The 21,154-nt window shown below is 47.6% G+C and overlaps 1 protein-coding gene across 3 annotated transcripts in view; it reads left to right on the forward strand.

Annotated features, from left to right (window-relative positions):
- Positions 1–618: 618 nt before the first annotated feature.
- Positions 619–21,154, forward strand: part of MICAL3 (microtubule associated monooxygenase, calponin and LIM domain containing 3) — a 233,225-nt gene continuing 212,689 nt past the window's right edge. Inside the window, exon 1 of one of the 3 annotated variants that reach the window (XM_021921345.2) lies at positions 619–1,738. The gene's annotated coding sequence lies outside the window, so the exon portion shown is untranslated. Of the gene's footprint in view, positions 1,739–1,997; positions 2,314–21,154 lie in introns of those variants that run through there. The other 2 variants (XM_017945111.3, XM_003905196.4) reach the window with 2 other exon arrangements.

Raw genomic sequence — 21,154 nt, forward strand, 5'->3', positions numbered from 1 at the left:
TAAAAGGGAAATTATGAGATACTCATATGATAAAAATATTGTATGACATTTAAACTAATGTTTTTTAAAAGTCCTCAAAGGAGGAGGAATTTCCCACAAAGTTATTTTTAACAAAAAGCAGGATGCAATTTTGTGTGTGTGTGTGTGTGTGTGTGTGTGTGTATGGTTTTATCTCAACTTAGTTTAAAGCTAGAAAGCTAGAAAAAAGACTGGAAAGAAATACGAATATTACACATGGCTTTCTCTAGGTGATAAGATTATGGATGCTTTTATTCCTTTTTGTTTCTCTATTTTTCAGTTTTTCTAAAGTAAACATTTTGGCGGAGTGCAGTGGCTCATGCCTGTTATCCCAGCAGTTTGGGAGGTTGATGAGGGCAGATCGCTTGAGCTCAAGAGTTTGAGACCAGCCTGGGTCATGTGGCAAAACCCCATCTCCAGAAAAATTAGCTGGGCATGGTGGTGCATGCTTGTAGTCCCAGCTATGCAGGAGGCTGAGGCAGGAGAATTGCTTGAACTTGGGAGGCAGAGGTTGCAGTGAGCTGAAATTGCGCCAGTGCACTCCAGCCTGGGCAATAGAGCAAGACTCTGAACTCAAAAAAAAAAAAAAAAAAATCTCCAGGGTCAAAAATAAAATAAAATGAGAGGTAGGAGAAATTATTAGAGATTCTGGACCTTCTAGGACATTTTTCCCTAATATCCACCCAGGCCATGCCCAGAGGGCCTTGCATCTTCAGCTGTGGCATCAAACAAAACTGGGAATTGCAGCTTTACCACTTACTTAACTGTATAACCTTACACAAGCAAGTCACTTACTCTCTGTGCTTTTAGGTTCTTAATATGTAAAACAATGTTTTACATTAAAAATTAAATGAAATAGCTCCTGAAAAGCCCAGGCACATTGTCAGAGCTCAGTAAAATGTGTTCCCTTATTCTAGTACTGGGGCAGAGCACCTGCAGGTTTGTAGGCGGGGAGACATTAGTGGACACAGTGACTGGGTGATGAAGTGGGGCTCCAGAGGATGAGCGGAGATTGCGTCTGAGCCAGCACCCTGGCCTTGTCAGTTCCCCTCCTCACATGATGGACATGAGGGGAACACGAATGAGGAACACGGTGAAGGAAATACCACCTGGGACCAGCGAGAGTCCCTCCCAAGGAGTCACCAGCCCAGAGTCGGCCCTCTTCTGAGCCGGCGGCCGGAGTCAATCTGCTTTGGACAACACAGCTTCAGATGGAGATATACTGAGGTCAATGATCCTTGAAGACAAAATAATCTCTGGGTTACTTTCTGCTCTGATTATAATGTTGCAATTATAATGAGCAGATGCTGATAGGAATGTGGTCAAATCCATTCCGTCTTCCATCTAACTTATTTTAGTGCCTGGTAGATTTCTGTCCAGCTCCACCGGCTGTGGCAATGCCGGGCCTGGCTGGAAGTGTGGAAGAGGCTGACCGGGCTCCAGCAGCAAGAGGTTTTCTCCGGTGGGGAGCCGGTGTGCGACCTGATCATTGGAGCGCTTGCAACTGTAGCTCTCCCCCAGGGCTCTGCGCTTATCTCCAGGGTCAGCATCATAGTAAGAACTTCATTTTATAGCATTTTTCAATCGATAAGACAACGTCGTATCCTTTATACCGTTGAAATTTTACGACTCCTCAGAGGTTACGCGACTTGCTCAGTATCCTACACTTAGTTCCTCCTCTGGCTTCCGGAGACCTGGGTGCCGAAGCCACTGCAAGGAGGTATGTGTTCGATTGTGAGCCCAGCGAACACTGGCTGTGTAGTTAGCAGAATTCGCTGGGGAAGTGGCCTCAGGAGAGTGCTGGAATTTCCACCCTTAGAGGTGCTAGCAACGTGTGTCGAGAGAAGGGGTCGGAGAGGGGTAGAAAATGAAAAGATGGGGAGGAGGAGAAATGGTTCGCTTTTGGTTTTGGCTTGAGCCTCACCCGAGCGTCCCACGCCGCAGCTCTGCGGCCTCTTGGGGGCGCCAGCTCGCGTTGCCATGGCGCTCACGCGGAGCAGCAGCCCGCCCAGCTAGCAGCGCGCGCTCCTGCAGCCCCGGCAGAGTCCCGGCGCGGAGCGCCCGCGTAGGCAGGCGCCCGGGGCAGCCTTGCGTCCTCGCCGCGCGGCTTGAGAACCCCCTGGCCCTGGGCGAGTGGGCTGGGCTGTGCAGCCCCCGAGGCTAACTGGGCGGGATCGCAGCTGCAGGGGTTGTGCGAGCAGCCACGGCGGCACCTGTGTCCTGCGGGCACCCACCCTGCCCCTGCCGAGGCAGGCGCCCACCGCTGGCGGTGATGCGGCTGTGAAGCCCTAGTCGGTGAGTACCCTCCAGTCCCCCTGTGGGCGAGCGAATCTAAATGACAAGGTTAAGCGTTTTGATGGATGCCTTTAAGAATCACTTATTTAGATTGCTTATGACGGGGAAGCGTTTCCTTTGTGACATCTTTGGGTTTCTCGGATCCATTTCGTTTCCCTCTAAATGCTGTCCTCTCTCCCCTAGTGGGAACGACACCCTGTCTCCGTGTCTCGATCACCGCACGACACCCACCAGTGCGGATACCACGTACCACACACTCCCCAGAGCCTGCCGGAGAGCAGAGCTGTCTCCCAGCCACGTCCGCCCCATTTTCATTGTGCTCCTATCCCGCAGTCAAAGGAAGGGCGTCCCCAGGCACCCCCGAGGTAGGCCAGGTGTGTCAGGACAGCCAGCAGGCCCCTGGCGAAGCCAGGTCCGCTCTGGCGAGCTTAGCGCGGTGAGCCCATGAACTCATTAGGAGCAGCGGCTGCTTCGCGCGGGGGACGCCGGTTTCCCTCCCGCAGAGGGGCCCTGCGCCAGCCCGCGGCGCGCGGTGGTGACCCAGGACCAGTGGCGTACCCGCTTGCGCTCCCAGACTGCAGGGCGCGCTGCGCCGGCGCAGCTCCCGGGCGTGTGCAACAAAAGGACCGCCAAGTTCATTCCCTACTGGAAGCAGAGGGAGGGGCCGCATGACTTCTGGAGGCGGCATGTGTCTTAGAATCAAATGGTTATGACTCCATGGCAAATGCTTTCTGTGTGTCAAGTCCTCTCCGTGCCTGCCAACCTCTTCCCTCCTCTCTCCTCCCTAAAATGCTTTCTTATTGGTCTGGCACTGTGATCAACTGTTTAGAATTTTCATTGTTGTAAAGAAATGAAAAAAGAGTGAAACCAAGACAAGCTGTAGGCTGAAACGCTGGACCCAGTGGTGCTATTCATTAGCTCTCCGACCTGGCTGCTGCGGAGATTTTTAAAAATCCTGCTACCTGGGTCCCATCCCCGGGGATTCTGACTTCATTGGTCTGGGATATGGCCCAAACACTGGGATTTTTTAAATTTTCTTTTTGTGGGGAGGTGTGGTGGGGGGAAAATTTGGAGTGCATACTGGATTTTTTTTTTTTTTTTAATTTCCCAGGTGTTTCTAATGAGCTAAGGTGGCCACCCATCATTCTAATCAATCAGGGTGACATTTTTCCAGGTTAACTTGGTAATGGTTTCGTCTCTCAGGCTGCTGTTGGAGGGCAGGGTATGCAACTGTCATAAATGCCTACAAGCTGCAGGCAAAGAGAGCTGGCAGGGCCTTGGGCTGCTCCAAGAAGCTCAGGATGAAGGCAATGTCTCAAACGAGGGAGGGATCATCACTCTCAGAATAAGTCTCTTCACTAAATGAAGTGTTCTGATCTATATTCCAGGGCAAGGGAAAGCAGATGCATACCTTTGCAAGTCTGTAGCGTGAAAGCTGTGGCCCCCTGTACATTTGTGGACTTCATGGCTGCCTAGGTACTAACCAGAGTCACATGTGTGTGTCCCCCCACCATCCACCCACTACAAGGAGAATGGACACTTAGAAGAGGGGGCCGGGCGTGGTAATCCCAGCACTTTGGGAGCCTGAGGTAGGCAGATTACTTGGGGCCAGGAGTTGGAGACCAGCCTGGCCTACAGAGTGAAACTCAGTCTCTACTAAAAATACAAAAATTAGCCAGGTGTGGTGGCGCATGCCTGTAGTCCCAGCTACTTGGGAGGCTGAGGCATGAGAATAGCTTGAGTCGGCCGGGCGCGGTGGCTCAAGCCTGTAATCCCACCACTTTGGGAGGCCGAGACAGGCGGATCACGAGGTCAGGAGATCGAGACCATCCTGGCTAACACGGTGAAACCCCGTCTCTACTAAAAAATACAAAAAACTAGCCGGGCGAGGTGGCGGGCCCCTGTAGTCCCAGCTACTCGGGAGGGTGAGGCAGGAGAATGGCGTAAACCCGGGAGGCGGAGCTTGCAGTGAGCTGAGATCCGGCCACTGCACTCCAGCCTGGGCGACAGAGCAAGACTCCGTCTCAAAAAGAAAAAAAAAAAAAAGAGGGGTTAAGAATGCGGTAGTCACTCTAGAGACAGAAGAGGCAACAAATAAGATCACCTAGAAATTATAAAGTGTTATTCTTCTTAGGCCTAAAATCCTTCCAAATGGCGAGTCCCTCCTAAGCCTATATGGGAAATCCTAGACACTTCCTCTCCCTGAAAATTGGAGCCCCGGGGTAAGATCTTCCCCACAGGTACTGTTGCAGACTGGGGGTCGGGGGCAAAAAGTTTCCTCTAACCCTTGCCTTCTAAAGTTACCGTGAATGCTCATAAATACCAAGGCAGGCGGACGCAGACACTACACTACACAGCGAGTTCACAATGACTAAGGGGCTCAAAGAAATTAGGTAAGGCCTTAAAACTCGGGGCCTGAAATGTTAAAATTTTACATACACTAGAAAATGTGATCTACCCACCCGGTGTCGGAGCTTCACCAGGCACAGCTTCCCAATGCCCTCGCTTTCATTTTGGTTAAGTAGAGAAAGGGTTAAGATCTTCTGGAAGATAGGTATAAATGATGGTACCATATCTTCTGAAACCCTTGGGCATGAGAGGATTAAGATGTTGTTTAAAGCACATACAACCCACCCGATGTGGATGACAAAGCTTGATGTGCCAGGGCCACTGAGGGAGTGGCCGGGAAGGGTGTCCCTACCATAGAATGGCCACAGTCTCCCACGTGGCCTACCAGATTGCTCGTCTCTGCATACTCCTCTCTGCGTTCCCACACATTGACTATATTCCCTCCCTCTCCCGTGCCCCACTCCCTCCAAGCAACCCCAAACAGTTAGAACAACTTCCATCCTTCCCTTTAGTCTTTGCTTTTCTAGTCTGTGCATAGCCATGCACGCATCATTTTGTTCCTTCCTGGAGTCAATCTGACCTCCTGAGACAATGCCTTCATTTCACCTGGGCCTCCCACAGGTTTCCCTAGTACTCACCTGGCTGAGCTGGGCGATGGGCATGCTTCAATCTTTCGCTGAGCCGGAGCTGCCCCTGACTAATTCTGCGTGAAGGATGGCTCACAGAGGCTTCTGCTACTTCCAGCCCAAATGTCCTTTCCTGACAGGTCACCTCAGGGCTGATCCATCTCACGAGACAGGGCAGGCCAGCCATGTGAGGGCTGCCAGCCCAGTAGATGGCTAATCCAGGAATAGCAAAACCATGTCTCATTTCTTTTTTTTTTTTTGAGACGGAGTCTCGCTCTGTCACCCAGGCTGGAGTGCAGTGACCGGATCTCAGCTCACTGCAAGCTCCGCCTCCCGGGTTCACGCCATTCTCCTGCCTCAGCCTCCCGAGTAGCTGGGACTACAGGCGTCCGCCACCTCGCCCGGCTAGTTTTTTTTTTGTATTTTTTAGTAGAGACGGGGTTTCACCATGTTAACCAGGATGGTCTCGATCTCCTGACCTCGTGATCCGCCCGTCTCAGCCTCCCAAAGTGCTGGGATTACAGGCTTGAGCCACCGCGCCCGGCCACCATGTCTCATTTCTATTACCCCTCCCTGCCACGACCACCAATATCTATTCTCTGAAAAGGGCAATTTACTGCACAGGCTACTGGGGGGAAAAGGTCCAGTTGATCCAGCTTAACCCATGTAAATCAGTTCATCTGTAGGGCGCTACCTAAACTCAGAGTGGGACTACTGGAGACGTTGTGTGGCTTTAATAAATTCCCTTTTCACACTTTTTCAAACTGTGGATTGTGACTCATCAGTGAGTCATGAAATCAACTTGGTGGGCCATCTTATTTAATTTAATTAATTTATTTTATTTATTTGAGACAGAGTCTCACCCTGTCTCCCAGGCTGGAGTTCAGAGACCAGATCTCGGCTCACTGCAGCCTCCGCTTCCCAGGTTCAAGTGATTATTGTGCCTCCCAAGTAGCTGGGACCACAGGTGCCCACCACCACACCCGGCTAATTTTTGTATTTTTAGTAGAGATGGGGTTACCATGTTCGCCAGGCTGGTGTCGAACTCCTGCCTCAAGTGATCCGCCCGCCTCAGCCTCCCAAAGTGCTGGGATTACGGGTGTGAGCCACCGCACCCGGCCTATTTATTTATTTATTTATTTATTTTGTACATTTTAAAGGTTTATAGCTGTTTTATTTAAAAGTATACATTTAACACAATAAAATAAACACTGATATATTGAAGCCTGGTTAATAGTAGTGTGACAATATATGTCATTTTGATGATTACATTATTTTAAACAACAAACTACACTGAAAAATTAATGCTGATAAAACTCTTGGTCATAATATTAAGAAATACCATATATAAATTGAAAATATGATTGCTTAAAAATTGAAAGTGGAAGTGCACTCGTTTGGACAGTCAGAGTTTAACATAATCTGAAGGGAGAGGACCTCTGACCCAAAATGTATCTTTCAGGTCAAGAGAAGGAAAAAGAAGCGTAGTTTGTCTGAAAGGATGACAGGAGTTTGTTTCTTCAGGTGGAATATTTTCCCAGTGTCCTCAGGTTTTGCAGTAGAATCATATCACTGAGCACGAAGATTTTCCTTGGGAAGCTGCCCTGTCAATTTTTTTTTTTTTTTTTTTTTTGAGACAGAGTCTCGCTTCTGCCTAGGCTGGAGTGCAGTGGGCTGTGATCTCGCTCACCGTGCCTCCTGCCTCCCTGGACCATTCTCTGCCTCAGCCTCCTGAGTAGCTGGGATCATAGCTCACCACTCCTCGCCCGCTAGTTTTTTGTATTTTAGTAGAGACGGGTTTCTAACTGCATAGCTAGGATGTGTCTCATCTCCTGGACTCGGTGGATCCTCCCTTCCGCCTCGCCTCCCAAAGCACAGGTTGAGCCACCGTGCCCGGCCTGCCCTGTCAATTTTATCTGCCTCCAAAATTGTTCTCTTAAAAACATCAGCAGCAGTCTCATTTTCTCCAGCAGAAAATTCCAAAAAAGCTGCCAAAGCTTCCCTGATTACTCTTTTTTTTTTTTTTTTAAATTTTTGAGACAGACTCTTGTTCTGTCATCCAGGCTGAGGGGTGTTGCTGCATTCTCACCCACTGCAACCTCCGCCTCCCGGGCTCAAGCAATTCTCCTGCCTCAACCTTCTGAGTAGCTGGGATCACAAGCACACGCCACCTTGCCCAGCTAATTTTTGTATTTTTAGTAGAGACAGGGTTTCGCCATGTTGGCCAGCCTGGTCTTGAACTCCTGACCTCAGGTGATCTGCCTGCCTCAGCCTCCCAAAGTGCTGGGATTACAGGCGTGAGCCACTGCGCTCAGCCTGATCACCCTTTTCATATGCAGGTCTTTCTTATTTCCAACCGACGCAAGAGATATTTCCACTTTCCCCACCATATCCAATGATTTGCCATGGATAACTGTAATCACTTCAGAACTTTTCATTGATGTGACTGAATACCCAATAATACAACCATTAATGCCTATGGAGTTTGTCTGAGGAAAAATGGAATAGTTGTCTTGGGTGGGTTCTTTTTTTTTTTTTCTGAGGCAGGGTCTCCCTCTGTTGCCCAAGCTGGAGTGCAGTAGTGTCGAGATCTCAGCTTACTGCAGCCTTGAACTCCCAACTTAAGCAATGCTCCCACCTCATCCTCCTGAGTAGCTGGGACTACAGGCATGCATCACCATGCCCAGCTAATTTTTGTATTTTTTGTAGAGACAGGGTTTCGCCATGTTGCCCAGGCTGGTCTCCAACTCCTGGGCTCGAGTGATCCACCCTCCTCGGCCTCCCAAAGTGCTGGTATTATAGGCGTGAGCCACTGTGTCCGGCCAGGTGGGCCATTTTAAAAAGAAAGAATAGAAAATACCAGAGTGCATACATGTAGTGAAGGGAAGATTTGTGTCCTGAAATTTGTGTTTCAGTTTTTTTTTTTTTTTTTTTTTTTGAGACAGAGTCTCGCTCTGTTGCCCAGGCTGGAGTGCAGTGGCACAATCTTGGCTCACTGCAAGCTCTGCCTCCCGGGTTCACGCCATTCTCCTGCCTCAGCCTCCCGAGTAGCTAGGACTACAGGTGCCCGCCACCACACCCAGCTAATTTTTTGTATTTTTAGTAGAGACGGGGTTTCACTGCGTTAGCCAGATGGTCTCGATCTCCTGACCTCATGATCTGCCCGCCTCGGCCTCGCAAAGTGCTGGGATTACAGGCATGAGCCACTGCACCTGACCTGTGTTTCAGTTTTGTATACTGTGTGTGTGTGTGTGTGTGTGTGTGTATTTTTTTTTTTTTTTTTTGAGACACAGTCTTTGTCGCCCAGGCTGGAGTGCAGTGGTGCAATCTCGACTCACTACAACCTCCGCCTCCCAGGTTCAAATGATTCTCGTGCCTCAGCCTCCCAAGTAGCTGAGACCACAGGCGCCCACCACCATACCCTGCTAATTTTTGTATTTTTAGTAGAGATGGGGTTACCATGTTGGCCAGGCTGGTCTCAAACTCCTGAGCTGGGGTGATCCACCTGCCTTGGCCTCCCAAAGTGCTGGGATTACAGGCGTGAGCCACCGCGCCCAGCCTGTATATGTATTTTTGTGTGTGTGTACTGAATTGTGATGCAAAATATATTTCTTGTTATGAATCATGGTGAAGAAACTTTTAAAGTCGTTACCTTAAGCAAATACTGACAGAAACTGGAGTTGAATCAAAATGAAATATTAAAAGGTCAAATTCTTCAAGAGCTAGCAAAAAAATAGAATTCAATATATTTTAGATTTATGGATAATTTTCAAGTTAGAAGAATCCATGGGGAAAAAATTGTGTTCATTTAAATTTAAAATTTCTATCGGCTGGACGCAGTGGCTCACGCTTGTAATCCCAGCACTTTGGGAGGCTGGACGAAGCAGGCGGATCACGAGGTCAGGAGTTCAAGACCAGCCTGGCCAACATGGTGAAACCCCGTCTCTATTAAAAATACAAAAAATTAGCTGGGTGTGGTGGCGGGTGCCTGAAATCCCAGGTACTCGGGAGGCTGAAGCAGGAGAATTGCTTGAACCTGGGAGGCGGTGGTTGCAGTGAGCCGAGATCGCACCACTGTGCTCCAGCCTGGGTGACAGAGTGACACTCTGTTTCAAGAAAAAAAAAAAAAAATCTATCAAATGAAAAAGGAACAAAGTGGGGGAAATATTTGCATTATATATTACAAATTAAAAGTTAACCTCTGTTAGGCCGGGCACGGTGGCTCATGCCTGTAATCCCAGCACTTTTCAGGGGCGGAGGCAGGTGGATCACAAGGTCATGAGTTCGAGACCAGCCTGGCCAACATGATGAAACCCCATCTCTACTAAAAAAAATACAAAAAATTAGCCAGGCATGGTGGCGGGTGCCTGTAATCCCAGCTACTCGAGAAGCTAAGGCAGGAGAATCACTTGAACCCCGGAGGTAGAGGTTGCAGTGAGCTGAGATCACACCATTGCACGCCAGCCTAGGCAAGGAGGGCAAGACTCCGTCTCAAAAAAAAAAAAAAACAGTTAACCTCTATTAAACCAATAATTTATTTCAGAAAAGGAGAAGGGGCATGGGAGCGTGGACAAGGGAGAGGCAGAGACTCGAGAATTGACTCGGGCCTTTGGAAGGCCGGGTTCTGGAAGGCTTTTTTCCTGAGGGTGGTGGTGCAAGAGAGTTAGTGGTAAACTAGTTACAATTTCTGTTCCCCCGACTACATACTGCTCTTTTTATGTTGAACCACATATTTAATAAAGCATTTTGAATACTGCAGAAAGAAAAGAAACATTTTAAAGAATTTTAAAGCATTACAATTCTATGCATAACTGTCTACTGTATGATTCCATTTATATAACACTCTGGAAAAGTTGAAACTATAGGGAAAGAAAATAGAAGAGTGATTGCCAAGGGCTGTTTGGAGGGAGAATGGGACTACAAAGGCCCAGCAGGAGACTTTTCAGGATCATAGAACCATTCGGTGACCTGTCTATAGTTGTTAAAAGCCATAGAACTGTACACGAAAAAGAATAACTTTTTGATATGTGAATTATACCTGAATAAACCTGATTGGAAGACAAAAAACAACTCCCCAGGGATAAATTCACAGTTCATAAGAAGAAATTCATCTACATGAGGCAATGCAATGAACAATACATTGGTATGTGTTCACTGTTGATAGCAATCAAAAGTGCAAATTACAACACCATTATACTGTTATGCTTCTTGCTAATGGTTAATAATTTTTCAAAACCACAACATAATGCTATTGAGGTTGCAGTAAAATTCCATATTTATTGTGGGTTGCATTATAAATTGATAACATTTGTGGGGAATGCAACATGATAATATATGGGAAAAGTCATAAAATTACTACTACTGTGTAGGAAAAGCCATACAATTACCAGACCCAGGAATTTATCCCAATAAAGTTAGTTAACAAAGATTTTTTAAATTTCAGATGCATAAAAAATACTCTCTACTGTGTTGGCTGTAATAGAAATAAGTAGAAATCACTGAAATGTCTAATATTACAGGGACGGTTTAAAATTTTGTTGGTACGTTGATACAGTGGAATATCTTGCATTCACAACCAAAGCCTAAATCAAAAGGCATGTAGAAAGAAACATGGAAAATACTTCTGATAAAAGGAACAATAGCGAATAGAGCCCAGCAAGCACATCATGTTCGTAACTGTAATAATCTGTATGCATGTGCCATATTTGTGCTGAAGTGATGGATTACAGATGAGTTTTAGGGTCGGGGGTGGTGGGAGGCCATGGCAGGCGGATCACCTGAGGTCAGGAGTTCGAGACCAGCCTGGCCAACATGGTGAAACTCCGTCTCTACTAAAAATACAAAAATTAGCCGAGTGTGCTGGCAGTCACCTGTAATCCCAGCTATTTGGGAGCCTGAGGCAGGAGAATCGCTTGAGCCAAGATCACGCCACTACACTCCAGCCTGGGTGACAGAGCGAGACTCCATTTCAAAACGAAAAAATGAGTCTTAAATCTTAAATTTGCAAAATTATCTTGCTGTTGTTATACTGCCTTTTCAATAACAAAGAACCCTCCAATAAAACCTTCAAGATTGGAAGAAATGAATGTAGAAGAAAAGAGAAATCCCAGAAATTATGATATATTCCAATGTAGAATGTTTTTTCTTAGCCCCAGAAACCGGAAGAATCCCAAGAGTCACAATTATGTTGAATAAATCCAGGCTGTGTGGGTTTTCTTTCACTCTTGCTGTCATTTAACTTTGGTGAAGTCCTTGTTTATGGCAGGTAGCTTGTGAATATCTACTGACTGTTGAATCAATGCCAAGGCCATCTTTTAGTTGTACTTTTCACAATCACAGGCCTGGGAAAACTTGAATTTATCTATGAAAAAGCATCAGAAATCTTAGTACAAGTAACACTTTCTCTCTCTCTCTTTTTTTTTTTTTTTTTGAGACAGAGTCTGACTCTGCCACCCAGGCTGGAGTGCAGTGGCGCGATCTCGGCTCACTGCAAGCTCCGCCTCCCGGGTTCACGCCATTCTCCTGCCTCAGCCTCCTGAGTAGCTGGGACTACAGGCACCCGCCACCGCGCCCGACTAATTTTTTGTATTTTTAGTAGAAATGGGGTCTCACCGTGTTAGGCAGGATGGTCTCGATCTCCTGACCTCGTGATCCGCCCGCCTTGGCCTCCCAAAGTGCTGGGATGACAGGTGTGAGCCACCGCACCCGGCCTAACACTTTCTCTTCAACTGTTTATTTTTAGGACTTTAATTTTTCCAGCATAGGGAACATAGCTTTGGGGACTTTTTCCCCCGTTAAGAGAATTGTAAGAATATTTTAAGTAGGTCACAACTCCTAGGGGAAAGAAGGGTATGTAATGAGCAGAGCTGTGGGGCGGCTTTTTTAGAAGTGTGCCTGATGTGGATGTTTAGGTGATGGAGCTTTTTCTTTGGACGTGGGAAAGAGGGAAGGGGAAGACGGTAAGAGCAGGAACAAAACTAACAACTTGGAAAAGCTGTTCTCTTCCTTCCAGGCTCTGGTATTTTCAGATCGAATGGCCTAATATACAGTTCCTGGGTTCTCCTGAACCTTTGGTTTGCTACATAAACTCGAGATAAACATTTGGTGTCTCAGTGCCTCATTTTCATCATCCTTCAGAGGAATGAAAATTCTTACTCTCTTCCTTCTCCCAGGGCATGTTGGATGGGAGAGTTCGATTGTATTATGCAAACCCTATGCTCTTTTTCCTAAGGGTGTCTGAATTTTCTGGTAGGACTTCCACAGACAAGAAACCAAGAAATGTCTCTGTGTGTGTGTGTGTGTGTGTGTGTGTGTGTGTGTGTGTGTGTGTGTGTAAGAGCGGGAGAGAGAGAGGCCAGGCATGATGGCTCGTGCCTATAATCCCAGCACTTTGGGAGGCTGAGGTGAGTGGATTGCTTGAGCCCAGGAATTTGATACCAGCCTGGGCAACATGGCAAGACCCCGTTTCTACAAGAAATTTGAAAATTAGGTGTGGTGGCACACACCTATAGTTCCGGCTGCTGGGGAGGCTGAGGTGAGAAGATTGCTTGAGCCCAGGCGTTCAAGGGTACAGTGAGCTGTTATTGTACCACTGCATGCCAGCCTGGGCAACATAGCAAGACCTTGTTTCTATTTTTAAAAAAACAGAGGGGGAGGCTGGGCGTGGTGGCTTACGCCTGTAATCCCAGCGCTTTGGGAGGCCAAGGCAGGCAGATCACGAAGTCAGGAGATGGAGGCCGTCCTGGCTAACACAGTGAAACCCTGTCTCTACTAAAAATACAAAAAATTAGCCGGGTGTGGTGGCAGGCACCTGTAGTCCCAGCTACTCAGGAGGCTGAGGCCGAAGAGTGGCGTGAACCCAGGAGGTGGAGCTTGCGGTGAGCCAAAATCGCACCACTACACTCCAGCCTGGGCGACAGAGTGAGACTCCATCCCAAACAAACAAACAAACAAAAAAAATAGAGGGGGAGAGAGACAGAGAGATCGTATTTGGATCAACTCAGAAGCAGTAATCTTTGGACGAAAGATGCCAATTGCTTTGTTTAATTTACTATGCAGATAAAATAATTTCCATTCTTAGGGACGGGTATTTCTGTTTACTAAGCACATACACTAGGCCATGTGCTTTCCTATGCATCACCTATCCATCCTCAACAGCTCTGTGGCTTTGGCATTGCTACACCCATTGTGCATTTGTATGCGGGAAGTGGGGATTTGAAGTCATTTTGCTCTCCCAAGAAAACCCATGCTCTTGTCATGACTCCACATCAGACAGACTTGGGTTCAGATTCTAACTGTGGCACTCATTAGCTGTGTGACGTTGGGCACATCTTTTAACTTCTCTGAAGCTCGGCTGCTTGTACTAAAACAGGGGTAATGACAGAAAATGAGGTTATTAAGAGAATTAAGAGAGTACACCTCGGGTGGGCGCGGTGGCTCATGCCTGTATTCCCAGCACTTTGGGAGGCTGAGGCGGGTGGATCATAAGGTCAGGAGTTCAAGACCAGCCTGACCAATGTGGTGAAACCCCCATCTCTACTAAAAATACAAAAATTAGCCAGGCACAGTGGCAGGTGCCTGTAATCTCAGCTACTCAGGAGGCTGAGGCAGGAGAATCACTTGAACCTGGGCAGCAGAGGTTGGAGTGAGCCGAGATTATGCCACTGCACTCAAGCCTGGGTGACAAAGTGGGACTCTGTCTAAAAAAAAAGAGAGAGAGAGTGAGTATACCTCCAGGGTTTTTTAATTGTAAACAACAGATATATACTCTAGGGCTAACTTTGGAGAGGGATGGAAGAAATTTATTAGAAGGCTATGAATTAGCCAATATAACTGAATGCAAAGCAAACAGCCAGGTCTTGGAAAGGATGAGAGCCAGGCCAGCTGAAAAGATGTCGAGAACAGGGAGGTAACTGCCTTCCTTCTTCAGGGGATTCTTGACTGCATGAAGCAGCTCCGGTTTTCAGTTCTGTGGTTCTCTGCTTGACACTCAACTTCCAGGAAGAGAGGTCAGACTGGACAAGGCTGAGCCATGTGCTGCCTTCCTCATGGATGGAGAGCAAGGTGCCTCCATCCCCATGCCCACCGGGCCTGCATGCAGTGGGGGAAAGGTAGTTTCCACAATAGAAGCTAAGATGTAGGCACTGTTACCAAGCAGGGGGATCTGAATGCCAGGCAGGCAAACGCCACAGTTATCCACCGTGGAGCTGACGCAGTCAGACGTCCCAGCCCAGGACCTGGCATAAGGGAGTGGCTCCATAAATGCTTGGTTTTGCTGGTGGTGTTTTCACATGACCTCCTGCGAGGCAGCAGTTCCAGACCAGTAAATCACCATGTAACAGTGCATCTAGAAATCCTAGCTCAGCGTTCTTTGTAGGCGTGTCATGTTGTGATACACACAGAAGATGGTATTTGAGCAGCGAATATCGGAGGTAAACTGACAAGGTGCTCCTGCAGGAGGAGACTGGCTGGGAGGCTCTGGCCACCCCAGACCTTTCTGGCAGCGCTGGGAGCTGAGGGAATCAATACGGCACTTATGGGCGATGCACTGGTGAAGAAGCCCAATTAGATGATAGAACTTCAGGCCCCCCGCCCACCGCCATCGTTTTGGTCTCAGCTCTGCCTGGCCCTCCCTTACCCCTCCAAAAGTTTGAAAGAGGGTCCCTCCCCATGAGGGCTGAGGCCTGAGGCCTGAGGCCCAGTAGAGTCAGCAGTGGTACCTCTGCCTTTGCCCCACAGATGCGTGCCAGCTGTCTTCTGCCACTCGCTCCTTAGGGCTTTCATTGTCAGGAAGTCAAACTTTTCAGGAAATAAAAAGTAACCTGTCTTCTTATTTATTTATTTTTTTTGAGAGAGTCTTGCTCTGTTGCCCAGGATTGATGCAGTGGCATAATCTCTGCTCACTGCAACCTCCGTCTCCCGGGTTCAAGTGATTCTTCTGCCTCAGCCTCCTGAGAAGCTGGGATTATAGGCTCCTGCCACCATACCCAGCTAATTTTTGTATGTTTAGTAGAGACGGGGTTTCACCCTGTTGCCCAGGCTGGTCTTGAACTCCTGACCTCAGGTGATCGACTCACCTTGACCTTTCAAAGTGCTAGGATTACAGGTGTGAGCCACCAGACCCTGCTGTAAGTTCTTTTTATAATTTTTTAAAAATTATTTTATTTTATTATTATTAATTTTTTGAGACGGAGTCTCGCTGTGTCACCCAGGCTGGAGTGCAGTGGCACTATCTCGGCTCACTGCAAGCTCCGCCTCCCGGGTCCACGCCTTTCTCCTGCCTCAGCCTCCTAAGTAGCTGGGACTACAGGCACCCGCCACCTCGCCCGGCTAATTTTTTTTTGTATATTTAGTAGAGATGGGGTTTCACCATGTTAGCCAGGATGGTTTCGATCTCCTGACCTCGTGATCTGCCCGCCTCGGCCTCCCAAAATGCTGGGATTACAGGCGTGAGCCACTGCGCCTGGCCTTTATTTTATTTTTTTTTTAGATGGAGTCTCACTGTTGTTGCCCAGGCTGGAGTGCAATGACTTGATCTCAGCTCACTGCAACCTCCACCTGCTGGGTTCAAGCCATTCTCCTGCCTCAGCCTCCTGAGTAGCTGGGACTACAGGCATGTGCCACCATGCCCGGCTAGTTTTGTATTTTTTAGTAGAGATGGGATTTCACCATGTTGGTCAGGCTGGTCTCGAACTCTTGACCTCAGGTGATCCGCCTGCCTCAGCCTCCCAAAGTGCTGGGATTACAGGCGTGAGCCACTGTGCCCAGCCAACTTCTCTTCTTGATGAGGCCGGGAACATCTGGCCCAAGGGGCCTAGACGATTTTAGAGCATTTATCTCTCTGCCTACTTGTCAGTGACAGCATTGATTATGAAAATCAATGATTGTGCTGTGATACACTCCCTGGAGGCCGAGCTGCAATTGCTGGTGCTCACATGGGGGTTTCCAAGCAGGGCCAAAAGCAGCAGTGCAGGCCTGTGATCGCTGAGGCTGCCAGAGCACAGAGGAGACATTCAGTCTCAAAGAGATACGCATGTTCTTCTCAATCGCTTTTCTTTTCTTCCTGTTTGTTTTTTTCTTTTGGTTGCCGGGGGAGGGGGGCTGCTGTTTTAAAATTGTGTTTATTTTTTCCCCATATTAGAGTATGTTCCGTGCTCCATTCTCTTCCCAAATGAAAAAGTACAAATAAGCAAAAAGAAGATAATTTCAACACACCCAGCTACCCACCCATCCCTCTATTCACCTGGCTGTGAACATGTTAGTATTTATCCATCTCAATTCTCCTTCTTTCTAACCCTCCAAGCCTCCACCTCCCGGCAGTGAGCTGCTTTGACTGAAAAACCCTGGCTCCAGGTGGAAGGAACTCTGCTCCTTTTCTGCCAGTGGGAACTACGATAAGAAAAAAGGAAGCTCACCTCTCAGAATACCTTTTTCATCTCCCCATGAAATCCTACCATTCTTTTGAGCGACCTCTCAAATACCCGCTCCTCCATGGAACGTTCCCTGCTCTCTTAGATAGAAGCCTTCTCAGTCTGAGACAGCACTTTCCACCTGACAAAGACTCTCTCTATCCAAGTCTCACTTTCCCTGCACTATCATTAGCTCCTTAAGGTCAGACCCTATGTCTAATTGTCCTTGGTACAGCTCTCAGCAACCACACAAGTGCCTTGCCCATCACAGACACCAAGGGATGAATGAAAGAAAAATAATCAGACGCTTAAATCAAACAGGAGTTCACATGATCTCAAATGCGAGTGAAGAGAAGGATTTGGAGTCTGTCCTGTGCACAGGACAAAGGAAGGCTTGACATCTTTCCCTTCCCTACGAGAGGCTCCTCCCCTCAGGTGCGTCTTCTCTGAAATCTGAAAATGCCGATGTGTATACTGGCGGTTTCAAGCTCATTAGTTCCATTCTGAGGCTTTATTAGGGCATCTTCTACCACTATTCCACTTCCTAAATGGAAAGTATGTATGCTTTCTCCCCACTTCCCTCCCTCCCCTCCCCTCCCTTCCCTTCCCTCAGTCCTTTCCCTCTGTCATTTTCTCTTTTACAATTGAAAACAGAGCTGTGTAAAATAAGTCATATTCAGATAGAACCCAACTGGGCTGAATTTGACCACATGTAATTTTGAAGCCAATGTTTTAATTTTATTTTTTATTTTTATTTTTAAAGACAGGGTCCCACTCTGTTACCCAGACTAGAGTGCAGCAGCGGCATCATCATAGCTCACTGCAGCCTCCACCTCCTGGGCTCAGGTGATCCTCCTGCCTCAGCCTCCTGAGTATCTGGGACTACAGGTGTGCACCACCAGGCCCAGATAAGTTTTGTGTTTTTTATAGATAGGGTCTTGCTTTGTTGCCCAGGCTGGTCTCGAACTCCTGGCTTCAACTGATCCTCCTGCCTCGGCCTCCCAAAATTCTGGGATTACAGGCGTGAGCCACTATGTCTAGCCTGCTGTTTTTATCTTTAACAGCAACGTGTCTGAGCAGTGGAGGAAGGCAGGACTAGAAAGGCTTCCCCTCCTCACTGTAAAAGGAACCAATGACAAGGGCAAGTTTACTTGTTTTAGTTCTGCAGAGGTATAGCACTTATTCCTGTCTAGTGCAGAGCACAGAGCCCTAAGGTCAGTGTTCAAAGAATCAAGTCCTACAGAATGTGTGTGTGTATTTTAATATATATTTATGTATATAATATATATATTTATAAGTTTTTCTTGGATGTAGTGCATACGAGAATATAAGTCCAGAAAAACCCTGTTTATAAAATTTGCTGTGTTTCCCAGAGACTTTCAAGAATCCAGCCCGAAATCGCTTAGGGAAGGAGTCTTCCTGCGAGTTACAGAAGGACTCTAGAAATCCCTGTTTTGGTGATATTTGTGATGTGCAATTGCAGACTTTATTTTGCAGTGCCTTAGTAACTAGAGATTTCTTCTGCATATTCCCATCTTGGTTTTGTCTGTTTTCACTACATAGTATTTCTGGTTACTGCTGGTTGGGCGCTGTGGCTCATGCCTGTAATTTCAGCACTTTGGGAGGCCGAGGCGGGCGGATCATGAGGTCGGGAGATAGAGACCATCCTGGCTGACATAGTGATACCCTGCCTCTACTAAAAATAAAAAAAAGCCGGGCGTGGTGGCAGGCGCCTATAATCCCAGGTACTTGGGAGGTTGAGGCAGGAGAATGGCGAACCCGGGAGGTGGAGCTTGCAGTGAGGCGAGATTGCGTCTGGGCGACAGAGCAAGACTCCATCTCAAAAGAAAAAAGAAAAAAAAGAAAAAGAATTTCTGGCTACTGCTGAACATACATATGGCAATCAGTTAGGGGAAAAACCACCCAATTTTTAGCCATTGTATTGTGAGAAATTGATGCAGAAGTAGATTTGCAACTTTGTCAAATTGCATTTTAATTTCCTTTTTTTTGTAGAGACAGCCTCTTGCTGTGTCACCAAGGCTGGAGTGTAGTGGTGCTCACTGCAGCCTCAAACTCCTCAGCTCAAGTGATCCTCCCACCTTGGCCTCCCAAAATGCTGGGACTACGAGTGGAGCCACCACACCCAATCTTAATTTCCTACTTCCTGGCAGGGTGAAAACATGCAAATCAGTCTGGAATTAGTTAAAAAGTAAAAGATATATAATTTTCTTAAACCTCACTATAAGATATTAGCCTAGAAATAAACCCCAGAACCTAGGATGATGTCTTCCAGCTCTAGGACATCCCAATCCATGGATCTCCCTAGCTTTTCTCCAGAACACTGGGTAGGTTCCAAACCAGTCCCTTAGTATAGAAGAGGGGCAAGAACATTGAGCCTTTCATGTCTTCAGTAGGTCCACATGACTATGAATGCAGCCCAGGAATCACATTTGTTCTAAACCACTCTGTTCTTCCTTCTTGACTCTCTTATCCAACGGATAGATGGGTTGGGCTTTTAAGCCAGTTCAGGCATCCTGGGAGCCGTTAGGCTACACATGGCTTGGGATTTCCCTGGAGATTGCCTAAAGCTGAATACCCTTGGGGGTCCTGATAAACTGAACTGGTGGCAGTCACGGGTGTGTTATTTGGAATGCTTGGAAGGGAGGGACTGAGTTCCTATTGACCATGTTTTTTTTTTTTTTTTTTTGAGACAGATTTTCGCTCTTTTTGCCCAGGCTGGACTGCAATGGCACGGTCTCTGCTCACTGCAACCTTGGCTTCCTGGGTTCAAATGATTCTCCTGCCTCAGCCTCCTAAGTAGCTGGGGTTACAGGCATGCGCCGCCATGCCCGGCTAATTTTGTATTTTTAGTAGAGATGGGGTTTCTCCATGTTGGTCAGGCTGGTCTCAAACTCCTGACCAGCTGTAATTCCAGCTACTTGGGAGGCTGAGATGGGAGAATCGCTTGAACCCAGGAGATGGTGGTTGCGGTAAGCCGAGATTGCGCCACTGCACTCCAGCCTGGGTGGCGCAGCGAGACTCTGTCTCAAAAAAAAAAAAAAAAAAAAAAAAGAAAGAAAAAAGAAATCAGAATTTTTTTTTTCCTTTCTTTGAGATGGAGTTTCACTCTTGTTGCCGAGGCTAGAGGGAAATGGCACAATCTCGGCTCACTGCAACCACTGCTTCCCAGATTCAAGCGATTCTCCTGCCTCAGCCTCCCAAGTAGCTGGGATTACAGGCATGCGCCACCACGCCCGGCTAATTTTGTAATTTTAGTAGAGATGGGTTTTCTCCATGTTGGTCAGGCTCGTCTTGAACTCCTGACCTCAAGTGATCTGCCTGCCTTGGCCTCCCAACGTGCTGGATTACAGGCGTGAGCCACTGTGCACCGCCCAGAAAATATTTTTTAAATTGAAAACAAGACAGCGTACTCCACAAATCTTCTACCGGCTCCATTGTGGATTGAATGAGATGATTCTCCCTGTTGTTTGTGATGTGTCCAGTTATTTCTGGGCACCCTCCACCTCCCCAGGACACTGCCCATCTCCCCAACCCAGGGCCATTTCTCTTTTTTTTTTTTTTTTTTGAGACGGAGTCTCGCGCTGTGTCACCCAGGCTGGAGTGCAGTGGCGCGATCTGGGCTCACTGCAAGCTCCGCCTCCCAGGTTCACGCCATTCTCCTGCCTCAGCCTCCGAGTATCTGGGACTACAGGCGCCCACCACCACGCCCGGCTAGTTTTTTGTATTTTTAGTAGAGACGGGGTTTCACCATGTTAGCCAGGATGGTCTCGATCTCCTGACCTCGTGATCCACCCGCCTCGGCCTCCCAAAGTGCTGGGATTACAGGCTTGAGCCACCGCGCCCGGCCGATGGGGCCATTTCTCAACCCAGTGCTCCTTCTCCTACTAGAGGGGTGGACTTTCCAACATGAGCACCTACATTTAGCCGTGGATGGGATCCACTTGCACTCTCTGAGGGGCTCAGGCAGATTCCTTCCTTATGGAAGGGGATCTGACATTTAATCACCCCATGCACTAAGTACACACTTCATGTGCGATCCGTCAGGATAACCCACACAACCTGCCAGTTCTTTGCTTGTAGTGGGTGCCCAATAAATGTTTGAATGCATAAAGAAAGCACTCAGATAAACGGAGACATTTTAGAGCTCTCTGGGGATGAGAAAAGAGAGCACTATGGGAGTGAGAATTAACTTGATTGACTATGGCTGGACCTGGCAAAGAACAACTCAGAAGTATTGGCCTCAGAATTACCTTGTTCAGGCTGCTTAATCCATATTAAAAGTTTGCAGCTCCCACACAATTTTGCTAGGCTCTCCAACCCTGTGAGGATGTCAACAGTTGAAAAAGAAGAAATAATGAGCCCAGCCTGTATTTGCAGGGGAATGTTAAAACTGCCAGCGGAGCAGGATAGTTTGCTAAACAGCCCCTGAGAACTTTC

This window comes from Papio anubis, chromosome 16 (assembly GCF_008728515.1).
Source record: "Papio anubis isolate 15944 chromosome 16, Panubis1.0, whole genome shotgun sequence".
NCBI lineage: Eukaryota > Metazoa > Chordata > Mammalia > Primates > Cercopithecidae > Papio > Papio anubis.